We start from the raw sequence: 14,955 nt of genomic DNA, 5'->3' as shown, positions 1-14,955 counted from the left end.
GAAATTAAATTCCTGTTCTTGTTTGCATGGAATGCTTCTGCCAACAAAAGTTCTTAAAGAGAGTTGACTGTAGATTGTGGTAACAAATTTGTACCTCTCCATCTGAGGAACTCAGCTTCATGAAGAATTTAAACAACTCCATAAAGCAGATTAAGTACCATGCACACATTAAACTATTTCCTGTATCATAAAAGTACAACTGTGATTCACACAAACTACTTCATACAACTCACAACCTAAAAATACAGATGTATTTCAACACTAATTCATTGTGCATGTGGAAAGAAAAGACTTGGTTTGTTCAAAGTCATGCCTCTTAATTTCTCAATGGATGTATTATAATATATCTTAAATAGACATAGAAAAAGCATTGGATTAAAAAAATTACAGAAGCCTAGTTATAAGTGACGCATGAAATTAGCACATGCCTCCTTTTTGCCTAACTACAAAACAAAGTCTTTACAAGCATTCTTTATACCCTGTAAATATAATGCAACAACTAAATGCACTCTTCCTCAACCACACTAACAGTCTAGAGACTTGTCTACACACAAGTACCCCAGTTCAGCTGGAAAGGGGGATGGAAATCAAGAACACATGCAATGAAGTCTCCAGTGAGAAAGTTATCTTGGACATCATTTTGCACTTACTCATTTCTGCAACAGACTTAACTCAAGAAACATTTGTAATCAAGCTTTCGGCTTTTTAGATACATGTTGCACTAACAGAGTAGCATTAACTTAGACTGTTCTGTTACTATTAAAAATATTTTACTTTAAAAAGGATTTGGGGGACTCTTAGTTGTATTTTGATTTTTTAATAACTCAAGAAACAATCAGTTTCAGTTATGAAACAACAGTCAGACATATATTTAGTCCACAGAATTTATTTGCTTAATTAACAAGAATAACACCATTTAGTCCCATCAAATTCTTGGGCAGTAGTAGGAAGGACTGTTTCTCCCTATTAATTTTCATGGTCATTAAGAAACCTGGGAAAGATGTTTGAGACACTCCCTCAGCAAATATGTTTTTAAAGAAAACAAACCGTAACAACTAGTCACATTCACAAAACCAGATTTTTGTTGGTGGTGGGTTTTGTTATTGTAGTTTTAGTAGTTAATGACAGAACATGTATCCTCTGAAGTTCCTCATACAGGCTCATCCTAATCTCTGGACCATTACTGGGAACACATCCAGCTGCTGATGAAAAATTTTAAACATTTTGCCAGAACTTGTATGCTGTCTAAGAGATGGGCTGAGAAAATACTTATCATTTCCAAGAGAAGTTGAACATTTGAAAAGCTTTTGACATATTTGTATCATTATGTCTAACATAACAGAATAGGAAAAAAACCACATTACTGGGTATTTGTCTAAATACATCAAGCACCTTCACAGTTGTTTTATTTTTTATTTGGAAAAACATCTGATTTGTCAGAAGGGCCTGGAAGGTAGACTTGCTTCAAGTGACAATTGAGCAATGTTGTTTGCCCTTCAATAAATGAGGGCTACATTGAGAATCTGGGAGCACTTATCCTGGATTTTCTCCTTTGAGTAAAATCTCTTGGTCCAACACATTAGTGAGAATAGAACCTACAGTGGCGCTCAAAAGCAAGCTTTTAAAAAGGATCTTTACTCTTTGTAAGCTCAAATTGCACCTTGTCTGCATTCCCAAATCAAATCCAATAGAACCAACAAAGATGAAGAGAAAGAAAGACCAGTGCTCTGCCTTGGGGAATAAAGAGAGAAATCTTTTTCTATAGGTGGTTTAAGCCTATTCATGTAGATCCAGTGTCTTGGAAAGAATCACTGCTATTCAGGCAAGGAGATACTGCTGATTTAAAGACTCTTTCCAGACCCTCTAAGGATGCAATTACCCAAGAGAGCTGACAGCTTGCTGCCACCCAAAGAAGCAGCTATGTTTCTCACCACTAGTGATGGTGAGCAGACTCACTAAGAGCCATAGGGGTCCAAAGACATTGCAAGTGACAGAATGAGGCAGGGAAGACATAAAAAAGCATTGCCCCTTTTGACAGCAGTAAGGTGCAAAAAAAGCTCGGATTTTGTTGTCAAACTGCACCCCCTTCAAGGACACAGCAATACCTAGCTAGATCAGCTGCCAGGTCCATGAAAATGCAAGGTAAAGTCACAGGGGGAAACTACCAAAGCCAAATGGCTAGAACTATACCATACTAAATAGCACACTGCTGTCTGCTGCTCTTCTCCCTCCCTACACAAAAAAAACCCAAAAAAGCCACCCCCACCCAAAGCAACAGAGTGGATATTATCCTCAGACTTTCCACAATCCAGCAGCAAGATTGTATACCTCATGTATACCTCAATTACAGATGCTGTGGCTACAGCTATGTACCTACTAGAACCAATGTGTTCATTTTTTGTGGCCCAACCAACAATAATAACACAAACAGCAGCTGCAAACACTCACTCATGTCCAGTCAGCACCAGACAGGACAACACCATAAACTGCCTCCTAAACAGGGAAGGCAGGCACAACTCCATCAAAATGTGCTTGAGAACTGCTGCAGTGACTCAGGTGCAGTGACTATCCCTCAGCAACCTATCTGACCATCCAGAAAATCAAGAGTTTTAAGAAAGAACCTTACAGTGGACACACAAACACACACATGGTAATCTCCTTCCTATATATAATGCTTATAAACTGTTTCAAAAACCTGCAGTACAGATCTTGTCAAATCAGTGGAACAGGCAGTGCTCCTCAATGAAGTTTAACAAAAGAGTACCTGCAAGACTTAAGCAAAAAAATAAGAGTAGTAAGAAAAATGCCATTTAATATGACCTCACATATTTGAGAATATTCTACAAACTGTGAGGACATCATGTCTTTTACAGAATGTTGGGTGTTGAAGTGCTGCTACAAATCAGATTGAACTGTAGAGTTTTGCAAGCAAAACACTTCTGTTTACTGGACAGTGTAAAAAGGTAGAATGGTTAGCAGAAGTTTAGGATCTCTCCTGAACTTGTTTTAAAGGCAATAATAAACTGTGGAGAAATCTGCTAAAGTACACAAGTCACTGTACATCAACTATCCCACAAGATTTTCAGTATCTGGCAGCAGCGGTAAGGTTAGCTCATAAGACCATGTGGCATTACATGTCAAAGTATAACTATGTGGCACCTCTATACTATCAGTGTGTTTCAGGGTAACCACTGACAACCAAGATGGCCCTGTGTTTAGGTAAATTCAATTTGCAGACCAAAAAACCAGATAAAGCTAAACTTGCCAGTCAGCAAGGAATAGAATAGAAACAAAAAAAGGCACTTAGGGGAGTTAGTTGTCACAATGCTTCATTTGATTCAAAGTATATGCTCCCAGCTGATCAATCTAACCTGCAATATAAAATTATGCTTATGTCCCAGCTGCCTCTTTAGTGACACTTCTCAAGTCTGTGAGAAAACTCTTTCCTGTTCTGCTAGAGGACAAATTATGTTACTCAAGCCTCTGTCAGCTCTTGACAATGCAAAAGGGCAAAGCTGTGCAGCTTCCCTACATGCTAAACTAAGGCAATCTTGGAGGGTAATTCCTCAATAAGTCTGCACAGATAACACTGCTTCCCAAACATGTTCTGAATTATACAAGTCAATTCCAGACGTAATCCTTACAGAAGTGCACAGCTGGGCTCATAATAGCCATAAGGAAGAAACATTCATTGGAGCTGTAGTTAAGTCCCTTGGGAAAAAACAGCTTCATTTATACAGAAGACAGGATGAATAAAACCTTTTAAATACCGATACAAGGTGATGAAATATGTATTCACAGAAATTAATAGCCCACCTTATTTTTCTTTCCAAGCCAGTATTTTGAAGAGAAAGCAATGTGCACTGTGCTGCTGTCTCTCCTGTGCATGCACGTGTATGATAAGGCGCTCAACAGAAGAAGCACTACACCACAACCACCCCGTAGGAAGAACACGTGTTTGCCACTGGCTAAGTCACAACATTTCATATCCTGACAACAAATCACTGAAATACTGTAGTAATTACCATAATACAAAAAATATTAAAGAGAAAATAACGTACATAACACGCTGTCACAAAATCTAGAATTCAGCACTTTGGTGTTTCTTCATAGTAGTCTGTGACTAAACTGAGTGAAATTGAAATTTACAAATAACAGGAACTCATTAGGCATTAGGTACTATTTTCAAAGTGCACATGGTTTAAGCAACTAAATCCAATCAGCTTAAACTCAGGACCTTCCTTCTGCTGTTCAGGCTCCTTAGTCACATGCATACTTTTGCAGCTGGAAGGGATAGCATTACATACCAAAGTCAGCAAAAATGGCTCTGCCATTTCCTAGAACAGGGTTGTTTTTTTAATGTACTTTTTTCTAGCCACTTGGAAGCACTAGCATTTTCATGCTTTCCACCAAAGTGCAAATATTTGGCAGTGGGTCACGGAGAGTAAGAACATGATTTCCACACACGTAACCCTTCCAAATAGAGCCATGTCACAGATCTGGGGGGAATAAAAGGTTTGTATTTAGTCAGTAAATCTTTGCTAGTCGTTGCATTTAATTTTCCCCCCACAATCTTGATCCGTGCTAAGCATACACAAATAATTTGAAGTTCCTATCCCTCTGCTACACAGCACATATAACATTCCCACAAGATGAATGAGCATACTTCAGCCACTGCTATGGCAACACAGCAGGACTTGTTGCAGTCATCTCTCTGATGCTAAAGAAACTAGAAAGACTATCTTTATTTTTCTTAATACCATCCTAATCATACCCAATAGCCAGACTCAAACATCAGGGATGCAGGAGCTGAACCAGGAGACCTTGCAAAGACAGAAGCAGCGAATGAGACTTTTTAAGAGGGGAAGGAAAAATGATGGGCAAAACTGATGGAGTAAGACTAAGCTCAAATTAAAAGCTCTGGGGCAGCAGCAAGAAGCATATTTAAGATGCAAAAAGTAATGGGGCAACAGAATAAGAGTGGTAGGTGATTAGAGAAGCATCTCAAGCTGTAGACAAAAAGGACAAATGCAGCAAAGGAAGAAAAACAGAATGCAATTGTCCAACTACAGACTACCACTATTTTTTCTTTTACCTAAACCACAGTACTCCTATTTTTTAGCTTCTGCATGTTCAACCCCTGCAAAATGAAGGACATTTTTTTAACAAAATTTATGTAATGCACAGGGTTCCCTATAACTTTATGGTTTAACTTTCATGGGAAATAAAAAGAACTACAGAAGACTGCATAGAACGATAGACACAGCCTTGATAAAAATACCCTGAACTTGAGTCCTCTATTAAAAGCATGCTGTTCTTTCATTTGAAACATCAAATCAAGGGTTTAGACTTGTATCATGTTTATGACACATTCACAATTTTTAAAAATTGCATTTCTGCAAAAAAAAAAATTACGATTACAAGTAAAATATACAGACACTGAGTCAAAAACAAACAAAAGAGAAGAAATAACATATCCATTTAAAAGCACATGTTGCCTCTCTGAGGCATACACTTAAAAAAAACACACTAGATGAAAGCTGTGGTGTCAAAAACACAGTCCTTGAGCTCCTTCTTGCTTGGAATAACAGCATTTCATAAGCTCAGGTCAAAGACCTACGCTAACCTCTTACAAAACCTGAACAAAAAGAAATGCTGTATTTGTGGAAAAAGAGAGCCTGAGAAGGATTTATTACTACTAAAATAATTTTAAGTGTAATTGTATTTTGTACAAAATCTCCAACAATATCTGTAGAATAACAATGCATTGAATGCCATTTCAGAAGTAGCAGATAGATGGGGAGTAAGCAGTTTCAATTACTGTTGATTTTGTTTTCACAGTCCTTACTCAGCAATAACTTTCAAGACAGCTAAAACAAAGTTAGAAAACCCCAGCCAGGAACAGAAGACAGGTTTGTAAGAAAAGGTCCTTCTTAATATGAACATCAATGCAAGGAAAGGTAACAAACTACTAATGCAAGATGGCAACCTCCGATCTGAGCTGGAAAATACAACCTGAACTCCATCACCTTTCCTTCCAATTTGTGAAGTGAGTCTAATAGACAGTCATGCTAATCCCCTTTTTGGCTTCACCCTATATATGGCATCAAGAAATTATCTATAACACAAGAGTACTTTACAGTGAATTATTAAGTGACCAACGTAGGCTTTGTTACAATTGTTATTCTATGCCATTGCAAAAAGAACTTAAGCTTTCCATGTTAACAACACTAGAAGTTCCCCATAGCCAGGAACTCCACTGTCATTAAAAGTTTCTTGCCAGAATAAGAGCCACAAATAACCCCTGGAACCTGCTAACTTATCCAAGACTTGCATAAGGTACCTTTCTTGCTTAGATGAAATTGCATCTTAAAAATCAAAACTGCACAGCTTTAGAGAGAAGAATATATTTTACTTTCGTTGTTAGCAGTATCTTTATTTGGTAACATCTCTAAACCAAAACTCCAATGAGCTCAAGGTAGCCCTAAGAGATTGATTTCCTCCAGCTGTTTCACAGGACTTCCAATTACTTTTTATTACACCCATCTATCCACAATGGTCACTACCTCTTACCTAACAATTGATAAACTAAGAACGTTTTAGATAAGCAAAACTGCATATAGAAAGTGCTTATTCAGTAGCTATATGGAAAGCATGGGAGAATTTCATTGCCCCTCCTATGTCCAGAACTGCTGAAGTTATTCACTCTGAATAGCAAACAGGCCAATTAAGAGCACAAGCCTACCTTCAGATTCTACCTCAACATCCAGATTTTTAATATCAGTTCAACTCATTTTCATGTAAGTGCCTCCATCTCTCCTGTGGCATAGCAAGAAAAGCACAAGTTTTCATTGCTCCAGTTTTGGCCTGTATTGATATGGACAGAGATGAAGACTTTTATCAGACACTGATCACATGGAATTTCAGGTTCTTTATTACTGCTGGCAGTCTAACAAAAGCCAGGCAGCAAGCCAGAGACAGCAAGGGTTAACTCAATTGACATTTCCAAGCAATTTTGTACTTGCTTGAAAAAGTTTCAAGTATACCAATAAATGCATCACTCAGGTTTACTCATAAATAGTACCTGTAAAGGCAGATCACAGTTAAGCAGTAATTTCCTCCCTAACCATTGCATTTTAAAGTGAGCTCACCAATTCTTAAACTACAAAACACATGAAGAGAGACATTATTAGTGTCTTTTAGAAAAAGTGCTCAGATACTGCAGTTTATTAGGCTTTAGAAAACAGCTACTGGAAAACATTTCTAGCTCCCAATTCTCTCTACATATTCTTTTATTCACACACACATCTATATTTATATATATATGCACAGGCAAAATCTGAAAATCTTAGTAAGTTAAGAAGAAATACCACCAATCACAGAACCATAAAATTAAAATGTTACTTTTTCATTTTTGCTATGGCAGAATACTTTTGAGTTCAAATTCCAATTCTGTGTTCTCACAGAGGAAAAAAAAAAAAGAAAGAACAATACTATAATTTCATCAAAATAAATTTTTAAGATAGCATAACTTGCTAATAAAAAATAAATAGGTGAAAATATTCAACCTAGCAAAACACACACAAATATAAAACATAGATGTACAATGCCTACATAGGGGTGGGTGTGTGTATGTATTTGTTTCCTGAATAAATTAAATGCAGTATTTTGATAGTCCTTTGTGAAGTCAGTTAACAATTTCCAAGTTTAGAAGTGGCAACTTCCACAATTATATTTGATTTGTTTCTCCAACTGCAAGGCTTTAGGAAACTTGATGCACTGCAATAAAAGGACATAGGAAAGTTAAATCTTTCAAGAAGAGGCAGCTTCCTCTTTCCTATTTTTTTTTTTTTTTTAGTGTCATGATTTGACACTGGCTAAACGCCAAGCACCCACAAAAACTATACACTCATTCTCTTCTGCTACAGTTGACAAGAGGAAGGGGAAAGAAAAACTGAAGAGCTCATAGGTTAAGATAACGATTAGGAGAAAACACTAAGGGGCAAAATAGGCTTAAACAGTATAAAGAAAATTTATTAACAGACTTAAAAGAGAATACTGAGAACTAAGATAAACCTCTAGAACACCTTGTTCCTCCCTCCAGTCCCTCCTTCCTTCCCACCAACAGCAGAGACAAAACATGGGCGTCTTTAGTCAGTTTGTTATTTTTTAAAAGAATCTTCAGTTTGATTAGGGAAAGGAGTTTGGTTTTTATCTGCTGTGCCATGGGGTGCTCCTCACAGGAGACAGTTCTCTGTGAACTTTTCTAGCGTGGTTTTCATTTTCACGAGTGGCAGTCCTGCCTGACCTGCTGCAAAGCGAGTTCCTCCCACAGGCAAATAGTTTTCCCACAACTGTTTTTCGTGGGTCATTAGTTCAAGGCAGGTAGTCTTTTGAGGATGAGCAGCTCTACTTTGGAAGCAAGGGTCCTTTCTCGATCTCTCTGTTTGAGCTCCCTACAAGATTACAGCCTTTCAGCATCTCCTTGCCTCCAGCATGAGCACCTTTTCCCATGGGCTGCAAGCAGACCTCTACATCCCTCTATGAACCTAATGAATTACAGGGAAACAGTTTGTTGAAAACCTCAGCTTATAGAAAAGTCTCAGCTCCGATGTCCGGAGCACCTCCTCCTCCCACTCCCTCCTTTCAAGGACCTTACTGTCTCCATTGTGTTCTCCTCACGTGTCTTTACCTTTTCCTTTTCTCTGACTCAGGAGAGAACTGTTATTTGTAGGTTTGTTTGCTCTCAAGTTCTACCAATCCAAAAGTTCTTACGGGGTTTCGTAGTGCTGAAAGGTTGATCCCATCTGGGCTCCACATCAGGGAGTTGCTCATTGTGCCCCTTGCTGTCAGCCATGTGTTCCCTCCAGCACTGCATGGGCAGCACTGGCCGCTGGCTCCATTCAGCACCTCTTTTCATGCAGGGCACCAAAAAGAAGAAGCTGCTGCCACCCCTGCCCTTCTGCCTGCAGCACGGCTGGTTGAAAGTTGCCAAGCAAGCACAGCTCACCACAGACCATGCCCAGACAGCCCTGGCTGCACGGTCCTGGCTGTGTGGCCACTTGTGGTGCCAGGATGGCCCCTGGCAGCATGGCCCCAGCAACTGCCTTGCATGGCTTTTCCTTTTCTTAAAGATGTCATCACAGAGGTGTTACCCGCTTCTCTAATTAGGCCACCCATTATGGCCACCATCAGAGCCTTCAGGGTTTGGCTCTGCTGGACATAGTACAAGTTTCACGGAGCTTCTCTCTCAGAAGCAGCCTCTGTGGCTGCCTCTGCCTCCACTAAAAGCCAGGCTGAATTAAACTCTCACAGTTGGTTGTTTTTTTTAAAGCTTCCACCAGAGAAAAAACTACTTTTTGGATGTAGTGTGGGGCACTTACAGATTATGTATATTCAACCTGAGAGCCCTTCCAAGGCATCACCCTCATCATGCCTTTGGTGCTTCACCAGAGCCAGATGCAGAGGTGACAAACCTCTCAAACACAGCTGTTTGAGACAGCAGAGCTGCAGCTTTAGCTAATAGAAAGGTAGAGGTACACTCACCTTCCATCTTACAGCTAGGGCCCTCCCTTTGCTACTTCATGACTGTAGCTATGTTGCTACACAAGAGAATCAATCGGTTCAGGGTATCAAAGTTAAGCAACTTTCTTGCAAATTGTGTCCATATCCTCACCAGCTGGATGAAAAGACTAAACAACTAGGGAAGATACAATATCACTGCACACAGACCCTGCAATCAAGCTCACTGCCTTTCAGGGCAAGGTGGACTAGTACAAACCGATGAAACAAAATGTGTCTACATGGCTGAACAGCCATGAACAGCCCTTGTTTTGAAGCGCTCAAAAGCATGTGCACTTAGAGATCGCTGGCATTGATGAGTACAGAGGATGCTTAATACTCCACCTCCAACCTGTAATTAAAAAAAAAGGCAGAAAAACTGGACAATGTCAAGATTTATAAAATCTACTTCAGCCTTTTTAAAGGGTTTAGCACATTAACTATAACCATTTAAAAATTCACTCAGAAAAACTGATAACAATGCTTGACAGCATTGAATAGTCAGTTTAGCCATCATGAGGAATTGTTCTGCATGTTTTTTATAGGTATTACCTGGAAAGACAGTTTTTGTCCCTCACCTTAGACTGTTGGCAAAGAAAATCTGAACACTGAACAGCAGACTGACAGAAAGCCAGTCTTCAAGAATTTTGCTGTAGGTATGGCAAGTCAGCCCTACAAGCTTTTACCAGCAGTGGTATTTCCACCTCTATTAATATAAAGTATGTTTAAATACATAATTATTTGAAAGATAAATTACCTTTTAATTACTATATAAAGCAAATTTAAGTAATTTAAAGTTTTTGCACAGGTTTTTTAGTACTTGGGACAGCAGAAGACTGAGAAGATTCTGCAAAGAAACCCGGTAACAGGATAAAACCAAAAACCAATAGATACATGTAACCTGAAAAGAGCAATCCTGTATGATGAGCAGAACTGTCTGCAAGTTTTATAAAACCAGGGGCTAGAAGCCATGCAACAATTGCATCAAACTACAGCCAGTTGAGAGCACAGAGAAACTCTTCCTCATCTAGATGTTTCCAAGGCAATAGCCGACTAACTGGAGAATAAGATAAACTTACAACTGCCCATTGGGTCAAACTCAACAATCTGCACATATGCAACAAAGTCAACCTTCACAGGTGATGGAGAACCATAAAATCACGGCCAAAACATTCACCATATACCATGCAATTTTGGAGAGTTGTTTCCAAAGGCAACCCAAAACGAGGTAAAAACTAGTCAACCCAGGATTGTTGCTATGCAAGAAGGTCAGAAACAACATTCACTTCCATGACCATTTGGGACACAGATTTCCTCACATAGGCACAAAGCTGTTACCTGCTCTGCTCATTCCAAAGCAGACTTTAAGGTCAGTGATACACAAAAAAAAAAAGTGTCATATTTTTTTATTTGTGTAATTTGTCACTCTGAAAGCTGACACATCAGCAAAAGTAAACTGCTGAAAAGAAAGCTTAAAAAGATGTAATATTCTGACTAAATGCCCAAATAGCCTCCCCACCTCCAATATGTCTCATCTTAGGCAATCACAAAATCAAACACTGTATTCCTTGTTAAAGGAAATACTTGAAAAACTACTTAGGATCATTTCCAAGTATTTTCCATGCCACTAAAGAGGATGCTATCCATTTTCTTTTAATACTAAGAGTTTCTAAATATAGCTTTTCCAGTTAAAAAAGACGAGACATGGATTATCACATATAATCAACCAAATAACAGCAACTTTTTGTCACTCTGTCATTTCAAGAAGCCTACAACTTATTTCTGCTAAGAGCAAATGAAATCATGACAAAATGACTCTCCCCTATGTAAGGCTCTGAACACCTACATAGTAAAATTTAAGTCAGATTATACTTAAAACTATGATCCACTGCAAAGAAAATCAAGAGTCCCCAACACATCAGTGATCTACAAACTTCACACTGGACACTCAGTTAGCTAGATTTCCCTTTAAGGTTACTGAAGCTATAAAATTCCAAACTTAAAACAGCTATTCAATAACCACAGACATTCAAATGCATCATACAATAATTACTTAGATGGGCACAGCCTTAACTGTCTCCTACATTTTAAATAAATTACTCTTTGCCAATAGCACCTAGTTACTGATACTAAACACACGGTAACTACCCGGCCTTTCTCTCTGTTATCTCATTCTCCCTAAGAATTTAAAATTAATTAGTAGTCTAAGAGCAAAACATCGTGAGAGGGCGGGGACAGATTTTAGTCCTGACAATGCTGCTTTGTTTTGAAGTTATAGATGTGAAGTTGGACTGTCAAAGATGACTTACATTTTGGGCTCAGGCTAATAATATTCTTTAATACTCACCAAAGGGGAAAAAAAAAAAAGAAACTAGGACACCATGTACTATAAAATTCAAGAACTGGAGATTATCTCAGTGGCTCGGTAAATTGCTTCCAGGCTCCAGCGCTCCCCCTGCGCAACTTTGCTGATGTCTAAGTCGCGATCCCAGAGCAGCACAAAAGCAGAGCTGGGCTTTGAGCTGAGCCTCTCCGTGCAACTTCCTCCGCAACTCTCAGTTCGCAGGAGCCGCTCCTCCAGCAAAACCCGCCGGTGTTCACAGCTCCAGGCGCCCGGTCGTGCGCCCACCCCACCGGGAGCAGAGGGCCGGCGGCGCTCCGCGGGCCGTATCTTTGTTCAGCCCGGCTCCCGGGTCAGCAACAAGGCTGCGGCTCCTCCCGGTGCGGCTTCTCAAAAGCTTTCGGCACGGAGCGGGCCGGCGGATCGCCCCGGCCGCCCCGCTTTGTTTCCCCTCCCGCGCCAGGGGGGCCGGCGGGCACGGGAGCCGGACCCGCGTCTCGCCGCGGCCACCGAGCGCCAGCACCGGGCCGGGCCGGGCTCCCGCTCGGCGCCACGACGCGGGCGGCGAGGAGGGGAGGGGAGGGAAGGGGAGGGGGGAAAACGCGGCCGGAGCCGGCAGCAAACTCCGCCCCAGCCCGACCGAGCGGCGGGAGCGCCCCGGCCCGGCGGGCTCCGCGCGGGGGCGAAGGCCCCGGCCGAAGCGGGACCGCGCCGCCTCCAGCCTGCCCTCCCCTCCCGGCCCGCCAGCGCCCGGCCCGCGGCCCCGAGCACTTCCCCTCGCCGCGCGGAAATTCCCGAGGGAGGCGGCGGGCAGCAACCGCCGGTGCTCACCTGGCGCCGCGGCGTTCCCCGGCGCGGTCTCTGCCCCGCAGGGAGCGGCGAGTCCGCCTGCCCGCGCCGCGCCCCCTCCGCCGCCTCGGGGCTGCCGGGGCTCGCGGGGTCCCGCGCGCTCAGCGCCCGCCGCGCCGCCACATGTCCGCGCGTGGCCGGGGAGCGCGGCGGCAGCGCCGGCGGGGCCCGGGCGGGGGCGCTGCTCCGCTCCGGCAGAGGCGGCGCCCCGGCGGCACAGAGAGACGCCTGCAGCCCGCCCCGCGCCGCCCCCAGGGAGCATTATGGGATAGGTCCTCCAGCACCGCCCGGCGGGGGGAGGCGGGGGAAGGGCACGTGACCGGCGGCCCCGCCCCGGCCGGGCGCCAATGAGGCGGGGGGCGGGGCCGAGGCGGGGCGGGGCCGCGCGCCGCGGGCGGGGGCGCCCTCTGGTGGCGGCACGGCGGGCGCGGCCGAGACATGGCTGCGCGGCCGGCGACGTCATGTTTCTGCGACGCGGGGCGCCCCCGACTGCCAAACGTTTATTTATTTAATTTATTTTGTCAGTAGCAGTAATTGCAGCGCTGGAACTCAGTCAGGCACACTGGACGGAGCCCCGTGACCACAAGAGGGTGTGGCGGGCGGCGTCGGTCCGGCCCCGCAGGGAGTGGAAGCGGTTCCTGCGGGGCCCCACGGCGCCGCGCAGTCAGCGGCGGTTCGTGCTGGCCGCGGCCTGCGGGCGCACGGACACGGTGACGTCTCATCCGCGGACATTTCCGTAGGCACTTATGTTAAAAGAGTTTGCCGTGGTGCCGTACGTCCTCATTATGGCAGCCGGGAAAGCAGCTCAGCGCAGCTGCCGCTTCCGTGCGCTGCCCCGTTCCGGCTGCATCACAGCGCCGCCAGGCCCAGAGCAGCGGAGCTCGGGCTCAGAGGCGGCGGAGGGTGGGAAGCGCCGCGGAGAGCCCGCAGCTGAACCCCCAGGGCAGCGCACCTGCTATAGCCACAAACGGCAGGAAAAATGCCTGTATTTTCTGATTGGCTTTTCGCAAATATTAAAATGAATATTATACGTGTTGTGTTTTGTTAGAAAGTAATGCTGTATTAATTCTTTTAAGTAGTGTGTTCAATATAGCTTTAGGTTATAAAACATGTTAAAATAGAAACTATGCTATGTAGGATACTTTTTTTGAAGAAGGATCTCTCAGCGAGATAGCAGCCACAGGACACCTAAATCTTTCAGAGAGCAAGAATTTATTGCCCTGTTATCAGAAGAAACGAACTTATTCCCGCCTCAAAGGCGCTGTTAGGATTCAGAGGAAGAAGTTGACGATGACCAGACAGAATCCTGTATTTGAATGGAATTTATGCATCATGTATGAAGTGTATGAATATGAAACAGGCTGTTGTTCTCAAGGGTTAATCCTTTGTTAACGGGTGTCCTTTTTCGGACTCATGCTGCCCAGAAAAAGGTACCAGACGTCTGTAACTCTTTGACTCTATTGTCTCATATTGTCCTAATTCAAATTGTCCAAATTATTATTAGTCTAGTTGTATTACTATTTTTATAACCATATTATTACTATTAAACTTTTAAAATTTTAGAAACAAGTGATTGGCGTTTTTCACACCCCAAATACGCAGGCTTGGTTTAGTGTCTCCTTGTGTTCACAATGAAGTCATGGCCTGAATAGGGTAAAATGTGTCAGTTTATCAAGAGTTATGATACCTAATTAGTTGGCATGATTGCTGAGAGAGTATTAACTTGGGATCATATCAGAAGAACTTGAATTAAGTAAGAGCAGGCTGTGGGACAGAATGTAAGAAGAGTGACAGGAAGGCTGGAAAAGACTATGTTATTGGAAGGCTGCAGGGAAATGTAATAAGAGGTAAGACTACTCCCATAGTTGAAAAATACTGGAAAACATAGATTTAGGAATGGAGATTAAATGTTTAAGATAAGTCTGACTTTAAAATGATTAAGGTTAATAAATTCCTCAAATTCTTCAATGGGATTATATAAATAAAGGAATAAGGTGTTAGGAAAATTGGCACTAAAGAAAGCTTTGTTACAAACACAAGTGCTGAGTTTTGACTACACAAGGAGGGCATACTGTACACAGCTACTGTATGTTACTGTTTATTACTGTTGAATCTTTTAATTAAAATGTTTACTAAGTCACTTGAGGCTCACAGGTGCAGAGAGGGGCTGGAATTCACCGTTTCTGCCACAAGTCATGAAGATG

The 14,955-nt window shown here is 42.5% G+C and overlaps 1 protein-coding gene across 3 annotated transcripts in view; it reads right to left on the bottom strand.

Moving 5' to 3' along the window:
* The window catches only part of SCAF11 (SR-related CTD associated factor 11), a 48,233-nt gene extending 35,425 nt beyond the window's left edge, over positions 1 to 12,808 (bottom strand). The window contains exon 1 of one of the 3 annotated variants that reach the window (XM_063155172.1): positions 12,734 to 12,808. The gene's annotated coding sequence lies outside the window, so the exon portion shown is untranslated. Of the gene's footprint in view, positions 1 to 6,745; positions 6,856 to 11,908; positions 12,209 to 12,733 lie in introns of those variants that run through there. The other 2 variants (XM_063155173.1, XM_063155174.1) reach the window with 2 other exon arrangements.
* Between the last annotated feature and the right edge of the window lie 2,147 nt (positions 12,809 to 14,955).

This window comes from Melospiza melodia, chromosome 4, assembly GCF_035770615.1.
Source record: "Melospiza melodia melodia isolate bMelMel2 chromosome 4, bMelMel2.pri, whole genome shotgun sequence".
Lineage (NCBI taxonomy): Eukaryota > Metazoa > Chordata > Aves > Passeriformes > Passerellidae > Melospiza > Melospiza melodia.
Note: the sequence above shows the minus strand (reverse complement) of the source record. Positions and strands in the feature narration are given on the sequence as shown.